General features: G+C 36.2%; 1 long non-coding RNA gene across 1 annotated transcript in view; it reads right to left on the bottom strand.

Annotated features, from left to right (window-relative positions):
- LOC106729933 overlaps positions 1 to 11,931 on the bottom strand; it is a 102,695-nt gene extending 90,764 nt beyond the window's left edge. The window contains exon 1 of the long non-coding RNA XR_001366357.2: positions 11,799 to 11,931. This is a non-coding gene — a long non-coding RNA (uncharacterized LOC106729933). The remainder of the gene's footprint in view (positions 1 to 11,798) is intronic.
- Between the last annotated feature and the right edge of the window lie 3,455 nt (positions 11,932 to 15,386).

The following is a 15,386-nucleotide window of genomic DNA, read 5'->3' as shown; positions in this document are numbered from 1 at the left end:
TGAGCCCACTCTCTCTAGAGGATGCCTTCCTAACCCTCCTCAGGCTCCAAAACCTCACAGGGGGCCACCTTTCTGAGAGGACACTCCTGTGGAGATGCCATCACCTCTCAGGAACACACTCCTCTCCCCAGTCAGACTCCCTCACTCTTCCCTTCGAGCATGGGCTCTCTATTTTGCTTAGCACCCCTAGTGGCCTTTGGCCTACAATGTTTAGGCAAGGAAAGGGAGAAGAAAGAGGTTCAATTTCTTTTTAAATACCATCTACTGGTATGTTTCCATCGCAAAGTGACTTATTATATTTATATATTTACTTATTCTTGGAAAATTATGTTTACTGGAAAAGATCTGTTTTAAACAAACTTAAAAAGAGCCAAGATCAAGGGCTTTTCTTTTGCAGTCTGGGGCAGGGAATATAAAATGTGAAACTGGAACATCTTGTAAAAAATAATAGCAAAAACAACAACTAATAAATGTGGAGAATGATACTGTTGGAGACATCACCCCTTTGAGAACCATCAGTATAATAATTGATTTCTTTTTACTTCAGTCATGTTGTATACTCAAGGGAGTGTTGATCTGAATCATATAACTTCCTGAAATTTAAGAAGCTGATAATATAACTACTTATTTCAAAACTTGAAATCAAACATTTTGGTTCAGGGCAGCACCCAAATACTAAAATCAGACTCCAAGAGAATGAAGAAATTTTATCCTCAAAGTCCATCTTTATGGAAACATTTTCAAGAGAATAGTATGTCCAGAATTGAGATAAAATTCTAGATAATTTGATTTACAAAGAGCTTTCCACGATACTATGCCTGATAGAGAAAAGCACAGACTAGATACTCCACTGATGAGCACGTAACACGGCATCGACGTGACCATCCAACTCTGACACTGAAAACTTGGAACTTGACGACGTAATTCACGTCTCATGTTTCTTGACTCTGGTCACTTGGTGCCCTGAGCACACACCAAAGGAAACTTCTTTAAAGCATTAAGCCCACATACCGGCTCTGCCCAATCTCCTTCTTCCCCACCATCACTAACGGGCATTGCTCTATTCTGCCTTCTGTCCACAGGGGTTACCTCATGGCTTCCTATCTGAATTTTCCTCACTCCAATTATCATGCAAAGCTATTCAGCGCTGCCCTAGCTTCCACCTGCAAACTTATTTGCCCGAGTTGAAGATGGTGCTCAGCAAACAAGGGCCTGAGGCTATCAGGAAGCATCTCTTAAAATTCAGTGGTGGTTGTAAATGAAAATTTCCCCCCGTTACACATGTACCGTTAATGACTGGATATAGTGTCACATGCCTACGCTGCTAGCTACTCAGGAGACAGAAACTGTAAGATTGCTGAGCTCGAGGGTTTTGGCCTGCAGTGTGCTCATACTAAATTTAGCAACATTATGCCGTGGAGCCATTGAGAGACTTTTTATCCAGCTGGGGGGAAAAAAAAAACACTCAAGAAGATACTCCAGCTCAACCATGGCAACTGTAATGCACTATTTTTTTTTTAATTCACTTATTCAAAAATGATAACTTCATTTTCAATTTACAGGTTAAATTATTTTTTCATTACATTGCTTATTTTAGGAATGTACATGCTACTAATAATGCTATAATAGGCTATAATAATGTTATATTTTGACTGCATATATTTGTTAATTTATATGGTAATTGATTTTTATAGCATATTTAAACTTTCTGTATTTGATTTATACTGTATTTTATATTTATATTTGTGCATTGTAGGTTATATAATCGTATACATTTATATTTTGTATTTGCTTTATATATATTATATACAGGTCTTTAAATTATATTATGCATTTATTTTAGCTGATTTTAATTGTACATACTGGGTACTTTTTAATCAAATACTAGTCTTAATATTGATATTTTGGTATTATGGAAATACCATATCCTTGTCATTCTGTGTCATATTGAGATTCACCAGAGGGATAAATATCCCAGAATGGAAACAGAGCAAAACTTATGTGCTGGTTAAAACAAAATGTTTGGGAATGGCCATTTTAAAAAAATGAATGCTTCTATCTGATGTTTGTTTCGGATGTCTTCAGATGGCTCTTTAAGTTTATATGTAGACAACTCTAAGATTTATGCAAGAACCTAATAATTTCCACAAACTACAAATATTATTCACTGCTGAGCTTTATCCACCTTTTTTCAACTAAGGTAGTGTTCATTTACTAAGAGAACAGTGAAAAGATTGTAGTTCAAATTGCACTTGCATATGTTGTCAACAGAAATTATTTAGAGAAATCTTTAAGGAAAAGAGCTGTGTTTAGATAATGGTAGAGATACCGAGGGGTAACATTCAAGTCTGTCAGAATAATCTAATTCATTTATCAGAACCAAGAAAGCAAAAAGGTTTCTAAAAAAGAAAGGGTTGACTTAGATATGAGAAAGATAATACGGTAAAACAAGGGCGTTCATAAATTGACTGAGCTTAGGTTTGTGGACATTTCTATTTTACTTTAACAATGAACCCCAGAGTACCCTTATATCACAACAGCATTATTTATTAATGCTGTGTTGTTGATATTAGTCACTAACACCCTCACTTTACAAAGTATAGTACAAAATAAACAGTAACATATTATTACTGAAAAACAAATATTTTAAATATAAAAGATTGAGAGGGTGATATTTGCCATTTATCACTTCACATTACAGTGTATATTTCCAACATTTAAATTAAGCTGACAAACATAATAGTTCAGGAAATAATTGCCTGATTAACTGGATGATTAATAATATATAAAACACCAATAATAAGCAATGATATTAATGCCTGACCTTCACTGAGTGCTTTGTATGTGTCAGCACACTAGGCACTTTCCATAAATCATTTCACTGAATCGTCACAATGCCAAGGGGCCATTATTATCACCATCTTATAAAGAAGGACACAGAGTAATTTAAAAGTTTAAAAATTATTCATTGTCTTAATAGCTTACCATAACTGTGAATGGCTGACTCAAAATGATTATGGCCACATTTTTCAATAATGCTTCATTGAAAAAAATAGCCCAGAACTCAAGAGGCATTCATGAGGTTGTGGACCCAAAATATATTTTAAGATGTGATTTGTAAACAAAATAAGAAAGAAAAAAGGAATACAAAAATTTACTCACTCTGGTAAGATGTGATGCCTCTATTGATCAAGGACTCAAAGTTGCCCTTAACTCTCCTCTGCTTTTTATTGCTATTCTCAGCATCATTCTCCTGATACAGGCTTTGTACACAAGGTTGAGCGTCAAGCACCCGGAGATGACTGCTTAAATCCTTACCACTCCATGACTTGGGGTTGCGATCATCAGTGTAAGGTCATTGAGGGTCTTTGTGGGGATTCTCTACATTATAGATTTTCTTTAATGGGGGATTTCAGTTTTTTCAGGGAATTTACTCCAATTCCCTGCCTGTGTAGCAGCCACACTGACAGTTCTCTGATTTCTGGACAGAAGAGTATGAGGATTCATCTTTCTCTATTCAGACTTGTGACCAGTGACCCGGTTTTTAGCCCCTTGCCTCATCACCTGGGGTAACATGTCAGCGAGAGTTTCATGGAAGGGAATGTTTCTATATGTGGATTTTATTTGACCATGGTGAGCCACAAGCAAGTCCTCACACAACAAGGGAAAGAGAATACTTTCATACAGAGGAAAAGAAAGTTGGAAGGGCCTTATTAAACAGAATCCTTGGCTTTTTATTGGCTGAGTCCCTGCCAGGAAAGAAGAGGAGTGAGCCCTTCCTGTGGGGCTTTGCTAGCTTTGCAGAGCGTGAGAGCTCCCCCTTCTGGTCTCCCAGCTCTATTTAATTGCGTTTCCTGTTTATTAATCTTTTAGTTTGTTAATGGGTTGTACTGTAAAAATTTTAAAAAGGAATTTCCAAGTTGGCTATGCTGTTACTACCTAACACGAACTACCTGAGACAGTAACTCCCATTAGCTGAAGCAACCCAACAAGCAGAGATCAATGCTCTTACCAGAGCATCACAGTTATCAGAAAGACAAATTGTTACTATTTATACTGACAGTTGGAATGTCTTTGGGGTTGCCTGTAATTTTAAGATGTTATGGAAACCAAAGGTCTTCCTTATGTCCACTGGGATGCCAATCAAAAATGGACAACAAGTAAATGAACTTCTTACAGCTATTCTCTTACCTTCTGAAATCGCTATCATCAAAACTGAGGCTCACGCCAAAGAATAACCTAAGCATCAGGCAAACGCCCTTGTTGACTTTCATGCAGAGGCAGCAACATCAGAATCTATAAAATTTGTGGTGCGAATGGATGAAGTCCATTCTGCTCCTTTCCAAAAAATGACCTGTGGTTTCCAGGCTTTTGCCATCCTGATGCCCTTGCAACATGGCAACTGTTTGCTCTTGAACTGGAAAAGTCATGATGGACACACAATGGCTGTAAAATCAAAGAACAGCTGGGGCTATGGGAAACCCCATGACGGCTGCTTGGTTCTTCCCAGCTCCCTGGCAAACCCCATCTTTCTGTTTCTGCATTCCTTCATCTACCATGGCTCAGTTAAGATGACTCAAATTATGAATAAATATTGGTGGGAAGACTTCTATAAAATTGCAAAAACGGTTTACCACCAGTGAGTGACCAAAGTCATAATATTAGTATTTTCCTTGTACTTAATCCTTTGCATGTAATATTATTGTTCATATACTTTGTTTTATCACACCATGTTACTTTTTGTTTCTATTTGATCAATCTATTTAATGTTCCTCTTTTCAATTTCTTGCACTTTTGTATACAGATTTCTATTACCTTGTTGTGCCAATCAAAATAAAAACGAAGAAGGCTACAGAAAAGGAAAGAGTTTATTTAGGGTCCTAAGAATTGCCATTTGGGAGACACAGATTTGGGGAAGAGAAATAGTCAGGGGGCTTATAAAGGCAAAAGCCATGAGGCTGTACTCTGACACAATAAGGAAATATTGGTCCTTAAGGAGTGGCCGTCATGGGTTGTTTTAGGGTGGGGGTCCAATAAGCATCTTGAGTTTCTGGCAGGTGTTTTGGATATCTTCATTAAGAAGATAAACGGTCAAAAGGTCAGATTCCACCCAGGCTGAGACGTACATAAGTCTTACTCCCTCAGTGGCCTCCTGGATCATTTTTAGTGAGCTCTTAGCAATATCGATTTCGAATTGATTTTCCTTTCACATTAGCCATACATATATTCTTTTGCAATATTCTTTTAGTGGCTACTCCCAAATATTACAGCAAGGACCTTTGATTTATTACAGTCTAATCTGAAATACGTCTTTTAAACTTCTCTAAAAATTCTAGAACCTTTGAATGTTTTCCTTAACTTGTTTGCTTAAGCCTATACGTTGAACCATGAAGTCTACAGGTAACCTGGGGCATGGCCATCCCCTCAGGGTTGAAAATCCAGTCAAAGGGCAATTTTGACATCCACCTTCATGAGGCCACTCTGTCAGTGTAATCTGCTGAGCTTGTGTGATCTGCATGAAACCATTAGTGTATAGTGTAAAATATGGGTCACTGAAATGAGTAAATTACTTAAGTTAACCTCAAGGTTACTCTGCACAGAGAGCTGAAAATTTACTACTGAATCTGTTCTCCATTCCAAATTAAGTGCAGTCATGGTTTTCAATGTATATAATTATGGTTCTGCAAGGAAATCAAACGATAATATAAAGACATTCTAGTAATAAAATGTCAAACACAGAGGAGTCAAAAAGTTGGATACAAACATACCTTTTCCAATTATAAAGTTTCATTTGAAAAGTTAAAGTCCGAATTCTAAAATTCCTTACAAATTCAAGTTCAATGTCATTAAAATTCAAGATCAAATTCACTTGCTTTTGAGTGTAAACAAATCTATAAATCCTTTCAGTTGTTTGCTCTGCCTGGTCTCAGCCAGAAGAACTCTTATTACGTAACTGGAGTTGAAGATACTTGAGAGGCTGCAGCCTGGGCTGTCTTTCATGGGAAGGGATGAGATTCCTTCTGGTCTTGAGTAGGAGAACTAGTTTAACTCCAAGTTTCTGAGGTACCTCACTTTCAGAGAGCACAGAGGGTTTACAGGACACACAAGATTATCACAGCGTTGAAACCACTATCACCAAATTTAGAAAACAATTAATACACGTTCCTGAAAGCAATTACTCCAGGAAGATTATGTTCCTGGAAACCAGTTCTTAGCATCTCCTAAAGTAATAGCAGTAACTCAATGGTATCTGAGGGAAGGGAGTTTGACCTGAGTTTCAGCTTCAACAGGGTTTTCAGAGTCTGTGTAACTTCCAGAACCCACTTACTAAGATATTAAATTCAGTTGGGAGAGATGTTTCCAAGTGGCTTATTTACCCTATTTGCAGGGAAAATTAACTTGGGTTTTGTGCCTCTGGTAACGGAGGTCTTGCTTTCTGCAGCGGTAGAAATGCGCATCATTGCCATCTCTCATCACTAGGCTTCACCCGAGGTATCTTTCTTCTCAATTCATCATATTCAAAACTTTTGCTCTCTAGCTAGTGACAAAGTTGTTTTCCTTCCTCTATTGATAATGCTTCTTGCCCTGCTCATCTTACTAGAAAAGATTCCTCTTTCATCCCCACATGTTTCAGTAGGACAGTCACTTTTGCCAGATTCCTGAAACAGAATAGCATTTGATGCTTCTGAAGCCAGTGCCCCAAGAGCATAGGAGGACCAACACCTGCTGTGTACTACTAAAGATATTGTCTTTCTTCAGATTTCAACTACCCCAGACTTTGCATTTCTGCCATATATTTTTCTGTGCTATTGAGATATGTCTTTAGCCAGCATTCTAACCCTCTACATTTATCTGCTTCTTAAAATGTTACTTTATCAAACACTGTTTTCAGGATAAGTGCTCTTTCTATTTTTCCCCTTTGCTGGATTACCCACATGTTTACTTTTTAATACATCTCTAGATTTTGTCTTATTGATTGTCTAAGAGAGATAGGAAGCCACTGAGCTCAGGGAGAGGCAAAAAGCATCCAGTGTCCAAGTATCTGCACCTCACTGAGTGATTCTAGGAGACAGACCGTTTCATGTACAAGCCTTGTTCACTGTTTTACATTAGGGTTTGCAATCATTTAATTATGTCAATAAGTTACATACTTTCTTCACTATAAGGAGCCCCATTCTCCTTTTTTCATTTGCTTATTAATAAAATCTACTGTTTTTTAAGAGTAAAGCTATAGATTGGATTTCTGAAACACTCAGAGCTTTTTATAATTTAACAAATCCAAAACAAGTTTTATATCTTGTGGTGGCAAGTGACACGTGAGACTGTGGACAAAATATGGGAATTAGACCCTAAAGACAAACAGAATAGGGAAAGGACTTCAGACAGCCAATCTACAGCAGATGCCTGCTGACATCTGACGCTAATCAATTCCTTGCAGACTTGACTAAGTCATATAGTAAAATGGAAAAGAATTTTTATTGGAGACTCTTTTTGTCTCAAAGCAAGCTTCTACTCAGTCCAAAAGATGATCTTTCCTTTATACTGGAATGCTCACCACAGCCCTTTCTGCTTGGGAAAAGCTGTGCCCCAGTCAAGCTATATATTCTTATGCCCTGAGGCCTGGGCAGAGCGAAACAGCCTGCTTGTTCATGAGGCTGGTGCCTTTGCTGGGAGGTACCCAGATATAAATCCCAGAGGGGACAAAACTGCCATGTACTGCAGTCTCACCAGGATCGAAATTCCACACGTCCGTCCTACCTTTAGAAAACTATCACCAAAGCCTAAAGTCTCCTGCCCCAGCCATGTCAGAAGCTTCAGTTTGCATATATTTTCACAAACTTCCATTTTTACTCCTTGTCTGTATCGCAAGAGTTCAGCTTATACACCAGATGTTGGAGTTCAAAGTGATCAATACTTATCAGTTCTCTTCCACACCTGAGTTCTGAATGAACTGATACCTCAAATAAATGAATGGAGAAACAGAAGCTAAAAATATCATCTTTCTTTTATCAATAAAATTTAGTTTAAAAGACACAGCTTATAACTGCAGGTAAAAGACTTAATAATCACAACTGCCACAGTTAAACATTTATCTGCCAGTCACAGGAGGTGATGGGAAACACAGCCCTCTCTTTCAAGAGCAGACTCCTTTTACATCACAGTAGAAAGCAGCAGAACACACCTACAGAGCTCTGTTTCGCTCATTAAAAAAGAAGTGTTTAGGAAAGAGGGAGATAGATCTAGTTCCTTATCATAATTTACCATCCGCCAGAAGCTTCAGTGACCCAGGGTGAAAATCTAATAAGACGTAAGGTTTGATTTAAATCCACCCACACACGTGGTAAAGCCTTACACTCTACAACATAGGCCATAGCAAGCGCCAAGGTCAAAAGGCTTAAATAGAACAATGTTTCCAACGCTTAAAGCCACGTGTTCTGACCACCGGAAACCTCATCTCTGCATGTTACTGCTCCTCTGCAAAACTCCACTGCCTGCTATCTTCCCAAGCACCAAATATTGATATTTGAGGAGGACAATACATAACATTCCTCTTTCCTATTCCACACTTTCGTGCGCTTAAGAAATTAAACAAATAAAACAGGAGATAAAGGCAGATGGAAAGTTGACCATCACCTTTATTGCTGATGAAGCTGATTTTGAAGATTAAGTTGAGGAGGGAACAAACAACGGACTTACTAATATTGAAATTCAGAATAAGGTCAGTGCATCCACTCAGGCTGAGCCTTCTGGGTTGGGTGGACAGATCCCTGCAAGAACCCATGTGGCCAAGAAGAGGGGACACATGCTCTCTTGGCAGGTCAACTACCCACAGAAGTCGGGAGGAACCATGTTGACAGTATATCATTTATTCTGCCCAAATTTATCAATCAAATCGTCCTTACTTGTCTAGAGAAAGTGAATGAAAGGGAAAGGGAAAGACCAGAACAGTTTTGAGAAACGTCTCTTCGTAAAAGTCAGAATTAGCCAAGTTATATTCACTAGCCATGAGAGTCTATTTTGTTCAAAATTTTGAATTCATTGCCATGAATTGGTTCCTATTATTACCTTATATAATTTCTGGAAACAAAAGCAGTTTATTTAGTGATGAAGTGCAACACAATGGTTAAGCAAAAGGGCCCTAGAAATACACTGCCCTAAATTAATTCCTGACTCATCTTGTGACTTTGGTCAGACCTGTGACTTTAGGCAATTGTAAATTGAGAATAATAACTCTCTACTCTGTTAGGTTTCTTGAGTCAATCAATGCATGTGAAATACAAGCTGTTATTGTTATCTGTGCATTTTCTCTCAGCTTATTTATTTCTATTGTTTTTGCTCAATCTGACAAAAGTTACGCGATCAGCTTTTCCAAAAAATTTCCTACTTTAAAAATTTTATTCTTTTTTGCCTTTTACTTCTATTTTATATGATTTTTCTGTGTATGTTTCTTAAATCTGTATATTAAATGATTATGTCAATAATTTTCAATCTTTCAAAAATTTTTCTTTTAAATACCTGCATTTAAGGTTATAAATTGTCCTTTAAACTACTATTTAGATTCATCCTGAAAGTTTTACTACCTCGTATTTTCATTGCTGTTCAGTATTAAGTATGTCCTAATTTTACTTTTTTTTTTGACTCCTGAATTTCTTATAAATATGATTTTAAATTTCTAAATATATGGAATATTTTACTTTTTGGTCTCTCACTCTAACTCATTTCCAGTTTTGCTGTTAAGCTCAGAGACAGAGGCACCATTTGCATTGTATTCTAGGTATTGTATTCTGTAAAATCAAATATCCATTTCTAAAGGAATGTTATTTTTGGTTGTAGGTCTTTTCATCTGTTAATAGAGTTATCACCTATCAAGCGGTCTGTGAAGAAATCTGTAAACATGAACAGTCTGTATTCTAACAGCCTCACATGTGAGTGCATCCAAACCATGCTGCTCATACTGCATATTTTTTACCCAGAATAACTAGATCTGCAGACAAAGCCATATGCTTTCAAAAATTTAAAACAGCCTGTAAGCATATTTCAAAAACAGGTATTAAACTGAATTTCCTAACATTTGTTTTAAAGTGAAAACAAAATAAAATATCTGTTATCCACAAATAGCAATAGGGCTTAAAATAAGGCTATTTCAGATTGCTATTAGTGTATTTCCATTTATTTTCTCAAACCTTCATACTCAAGTACTTTATAAAAACAGATCTTTAAAAAGTATTGAGTATAAAGAAATTTTAAAATATTTATATTATTAATATGTGCATTCAATGATGATATGAAAAAGTGAACTTAACTTTTAGAAAATATAACAAGACAAATACAAAAATGGAAAATTTATAATTTTCATATTGATTATACTAGCCTTATAGAAGTTGACTAGATGTCTAAAATCTTTAAAATTTTATTTTCCTTTTTATAAAATGCGATTAAACTCAGCTTCATCAAGGTAGGTGTAGAAACAAAAGTACATAGATTAAAAGTCACTAATGATGAATGCTTCTAAAATGTAAATCTAATGGGTTTTAATAATTTATGTTTTTAATTCACGTTTCTTCCCTAAGAGAATATAATATGATTTCACAAAATCATAGTGGAAAGTATATATTTCTCCAGAAATCTTTATACCATTTCAAGCTTTTTTTTTTTTTTTAAGGAATTCCCTTAGTTTGTATATTCATGAGAAAACCTGACTAAGGGACAAGCACTCGTCTCACAATATGCTATTGACATGCTAATTTAGCAGAGAAACAAAATAAAACACAATAAATACTAAAATGCATATAAAAATTCAATTTCCCTTGGAACTCAATCTGCAAAACATATTCTTATAGTCTGTCACTTTTTTTGGTTCTACTTCGTTATTAAAGTGATATATGACACCTGGCAGAGCATTTCCTTCTGCAACTCTTGCTTTCCCTGGCACTCTATGGTATGTGTTGAATTTTGCAAACGTCCCTATTATCCATTGCCTCAGTGCCTCAGCTGAACTCTTTTCTATCGTATTTGCCCACTGTAGCTCCCAGCTCCATGTAGATCACTGTTGCTTAGCTTATAATCTATTTACTTCTTAACCACCAGAAAATCACCTGAAACACCATTTGTTCCCAAGCCCTCTTTGATACTATCAAAGGTGGTTATAATTCCTGGTAGTTTTTATCTTTTCTAAATTACTCTTATTGACATCTCTGTTTGGGGCAAGAAATAATTTATTACCCCATTCAATATTTCACCTTAAAACAGCCCATGTCTGTTATTTATTTTCATAATATAGTCTGGTACCATTTGTCTCGAGGTAAATAAGTATCTTCCCTGCAACATTCACCCAGTGCTCATATTATGGTGCTTGAAGGGCTATGGTTAAGGACCCAGGCACCTTCTGCTTATCAGAAAGCAGGGCTTCTCTGCAGAAAGCAGCAGAAACTCTGGAGATACACAATGGTCTTGAGGACTGACTTTACATTCCTATCATGTCTTCATTTCTACTTTGAAACTTCTAGTGCCTCTGAATCTACATTTGTAAAATGAAGATAGTATATGGTTGATCAGAGCAGCATTTAGTCAGTAAAACAGTAAGCACTCTAGATGTTCCAAGGAGGATGGGCTTTACTTTAGTAAATGATGTACTTAAAAAACTATGGAAGCTGCTAGTTCCCAAGAAAACGGCCAGCATTCAGAGAATCTGAATGTCACTACTGCCACTGAGGTCAGGAATTGCACAAAAATACTGCTGATTTAGTTACAGGCATCTAAAGTACCAAGTGAGGATGATTCTCAGGAAAATCCCTTACCCCCATGTGTCTTCCTCCTCCTGATGACAGAGAATGACGGCTTTTCCTTATCTTCTCTCTTCCAGTCCTCTGTTGGAGACCATTTGGGTTGTTTCCAGTTCTTTGGCAATTATGAATCAAGCTTCTATAAACATTCATGTATAGGTTTCTGTGTGAATGTAAGATTTCATTAAATACTCAGACGTAGATTGCTAGGTCATGAAGTAAGTGTATATTTAACTTCATAATAAAATTGAGAGCTCTTTTTCAGGTGACTGGATCATTTTGTATTTTCATTAACAGTGTATGAGAGTTCCAAGTGCTCCATATTCTCATCAGTATACTGGGGTAGCCAGTATATTTTTTTTAATTGTAGGCATTCTAACAGGTAGGTAGTGGTATCTTCAACATTTTTCTCCAGACAAATCCCCAAATATTTAATAGTATATTCTCTCTACAACTTTAAATTACAATGTCTTACAAAGATGGTTTATTTTTCAATATAATTTTTGTTATAATCCATACATTTAAGCAATTTATAAAATCAGATTAACCCCAATTTTCTCAATTGAAACAAGAAGATAGTATAAGAACCCTGTAAAGATTGCGTACCATGGAAATGACTTTACTGATCTTTTGGAAATAGTCAGAATTTACCCTTACAAGATTTTCTTGGAATCACATTCACTTTGAGGTTTAATATAAATGATACATTTTAGATCAACAAATGAACACCAAATGTCTTCTAGGTTTGCAATGACAGGTCACCATGGCTTAGGTTCAAAGCAGAGAAATTTAAATAGTCAAAGTTACAACAAATTCATTTTCTTTTTTTGCTGTTGTTGTTATCCAGACATGTAACATTCTGTAGAGATAATCTTACAGATGAGTGTAATTTAATGATAGTAAATAATTCTAAAGTCTGTCTCTTTCTTTGCTTTCTAAAACACCTTTTAAAAAGAATAATTCAAGAAGGACATTTTATAATGATTAAAGGAGTGATACAAGATGAGGATATTACACTCGTTAATATATATGCACCCAATATAGGAGCACCTAAGTACATACAAGAATTACTAACAGAGATAAAGGGGGATATTGATGGGAATACAATCATAGTTGGAGATTTTAACACTGCATTAACATCACTAGACAGATCTTCCAGACAGAAAATAAACAAGGCAACAGAGAAATTAAATACTACAATAGAAAAACTAGATTTGGTGGATATTTTCAGAGCATTACACCCCCAAAAAATAGGATATACATTCTTTTCAAGTGCACATGGAACATTTTCCAGGATCGGTCATGTACTTGGGCACAAAAGAAACCTCAACAATTTTAAGAAGATAGAAATTATCTCAAGCATCTTTACTGACCACAATGCCATGAAACTGGAAATCAACAACAGAGAAACAAAGGAGAACAAAAGGAAAGCATGGAGATTAAACAATATGTTATTGAAAAAACAATGGATCAATGAGGAAATCAAAGCTGAAATTAAAAAATACCTTGAGACAAATGATAATGAAAGCACAACCACTCAAAACCTATGGGACACAGCAAAGGCAGTGCTAAGAGGGAAGTTAATAGCGATACAGGCCTTCCTCAAAAAAGAAGAACAATCTCAAATAAACAATTTAACCCACCACCTGAATGAATTAGAAAAAGAAGAACAAAAAGCCCCAAAAAGCAGCAGAAGGAAGGAAATAATAAAGATCAGAGAGGAATTAAATACAATAGAGATTAACAAGACCATAGAAAAAATCAACCAAACCAAAAGCTGGTTTTTTGAAAAAGTAAATAAAATCGACAAACCTCTAGCCAAACTCACAAAGAAGAAAAAAGAGAGAGCACAAATTAGCAAAATAAGAAAGGAAAATGGAGAAATTACAACAAACAGAATAGAAATACAGAATATCATACGAGAATATTATGAAAAACTATATGGAACCAAACTGGATAACCTAGAGGAGATGGACAAGTTTCTGGAAACACACTGTCCACCAAAACTGAATCAAGAAGAATCTGAACACTTGAACAATCCGATCACTAGAAAGGAAATAGAAATAGCAATTAAAAACCTCCCTACAAATAAAAGTCCAGGACCGGACGGCTTCACCGGGGAATTCTACCAAACATACAAAGAAGAACTCATACCAGTCCTTCTCAAACTCTTCCAGATGATTGAAAAGGAGGGAATACTCCCAAACTCATTCTATGAAGCCACCATCACCCTGATACCAAAACCAGGCAAAGACACTACAAAAAAAGAGAATTATAGGCCAATATCACTGATGAACATAGACGCCAAAATCCTCACCAAAATTTTAGCAAATAGAATCCAACAACACATAAAAAGGATTATACATCATGACCAAGTGGGGTTCATCCCAGGGACACAAGGCTGGTTCAACATATGCAAATCAATCAGTATAATACATCACATCAACAAGAGAAAGGACAAAAACCACATGATCATCTCAATCGATGCAGAAAAAGCATTTGATAAAATTCAACACCCATTTATGATAAAAACTCTCGCCAAAGTGGGTATAGAGGGAACATATCTCAACATAATAAAAGCTATATATGACAAACCTACAGCCAGCATAGTACTCAACGGTGAAAAACTCAAAAGCTTCCCACTAAAATCTGGGACAAGACAAGGATGCCCACTATCACCACTCCTATTCAACATAGTCCTGGAAGTCCTAGCCACAGCAGTCAGGCAAGAGGAAAGAAATAAAAGGGATCCAAATTGGAAAAGAAGAGGTAAAAGTATCATTATATGCTGATGACATGTTACTATATATAGAAAACCCTAAAAGGTCCACACAAAAGCTACTAGAGCTGATTGAAGAATTCAGCAAGGTAGCAGGTTACAAAATTAACGTTCAAAAATCAGTTGCATTTCTTTACACTAACGATAAATCAACAGAAGAAGAAAGTAAAGAAACAATCCCCTTTAAAATAGCACCCAAAGTAATAAAATATCTGGGAATAAATCTAACCAAGGAGGTGAAAGAATTATACACAGAAAACTATAAACCATTGATGAAGGAAATTAAAGAAGACTTTAAAAAATGGAAAGATATTCCATGCTCTTGGATTGGAAGAATCAATATTGTTAAAATAGTCACACTGCCCAAGGCAATCTACAGATTTAATGCAATCCCTATCCAATTACCCAGGACATATTTCACAGAACTAGAAAAAATCATAATAAAATTCATATGGAACCATCAAAGACCTAGAATTGCCAAAGCATTACTGAAGAGAAAGGAAGAGGCTGGAGGAATAACTCTCCCAGACTTCAGAGTGCACATGGAACATTTTCCAGGATCGATACTGGATCGATACAATACTATAGAGCTACAGTCATCAAGACAGCATGGTATTGGTACAAAAACAGACATATAGACCAATGGAACAGAATAGAGAGCCCAGAAATGAACCCACAAACTTTTGGTCAACTCATCTTTGACAAAGGAGGCAAGAATATACATTGGAATAAAGACAGTCTCTTCAGCAAATGGTGTTGGGAAAACTGGACAGCAGCATGTAGAACAATGAAGCTAGAACACTCCCTTACACCATATACAAAAA

Source organism: Camelus ferus, chromosome 8 (assembly GCF_009834535.1).
Source record: "Camelus ferus isolate YT-003-E chromosome 8, BCGSAC_Cfer_1.0, whole genome shotgun sequence".
Taxonomy (NCBI): Eukaryota; Metazoa; Chordata; class Mammalia; order Artiodactyla; family Camelidae; genus Camelus; species Camelus ferus.
Note: the sequence above shows the minus strand (reverse complement) of the source record. Positions and strands in the feature narration are given on the sequence as shown.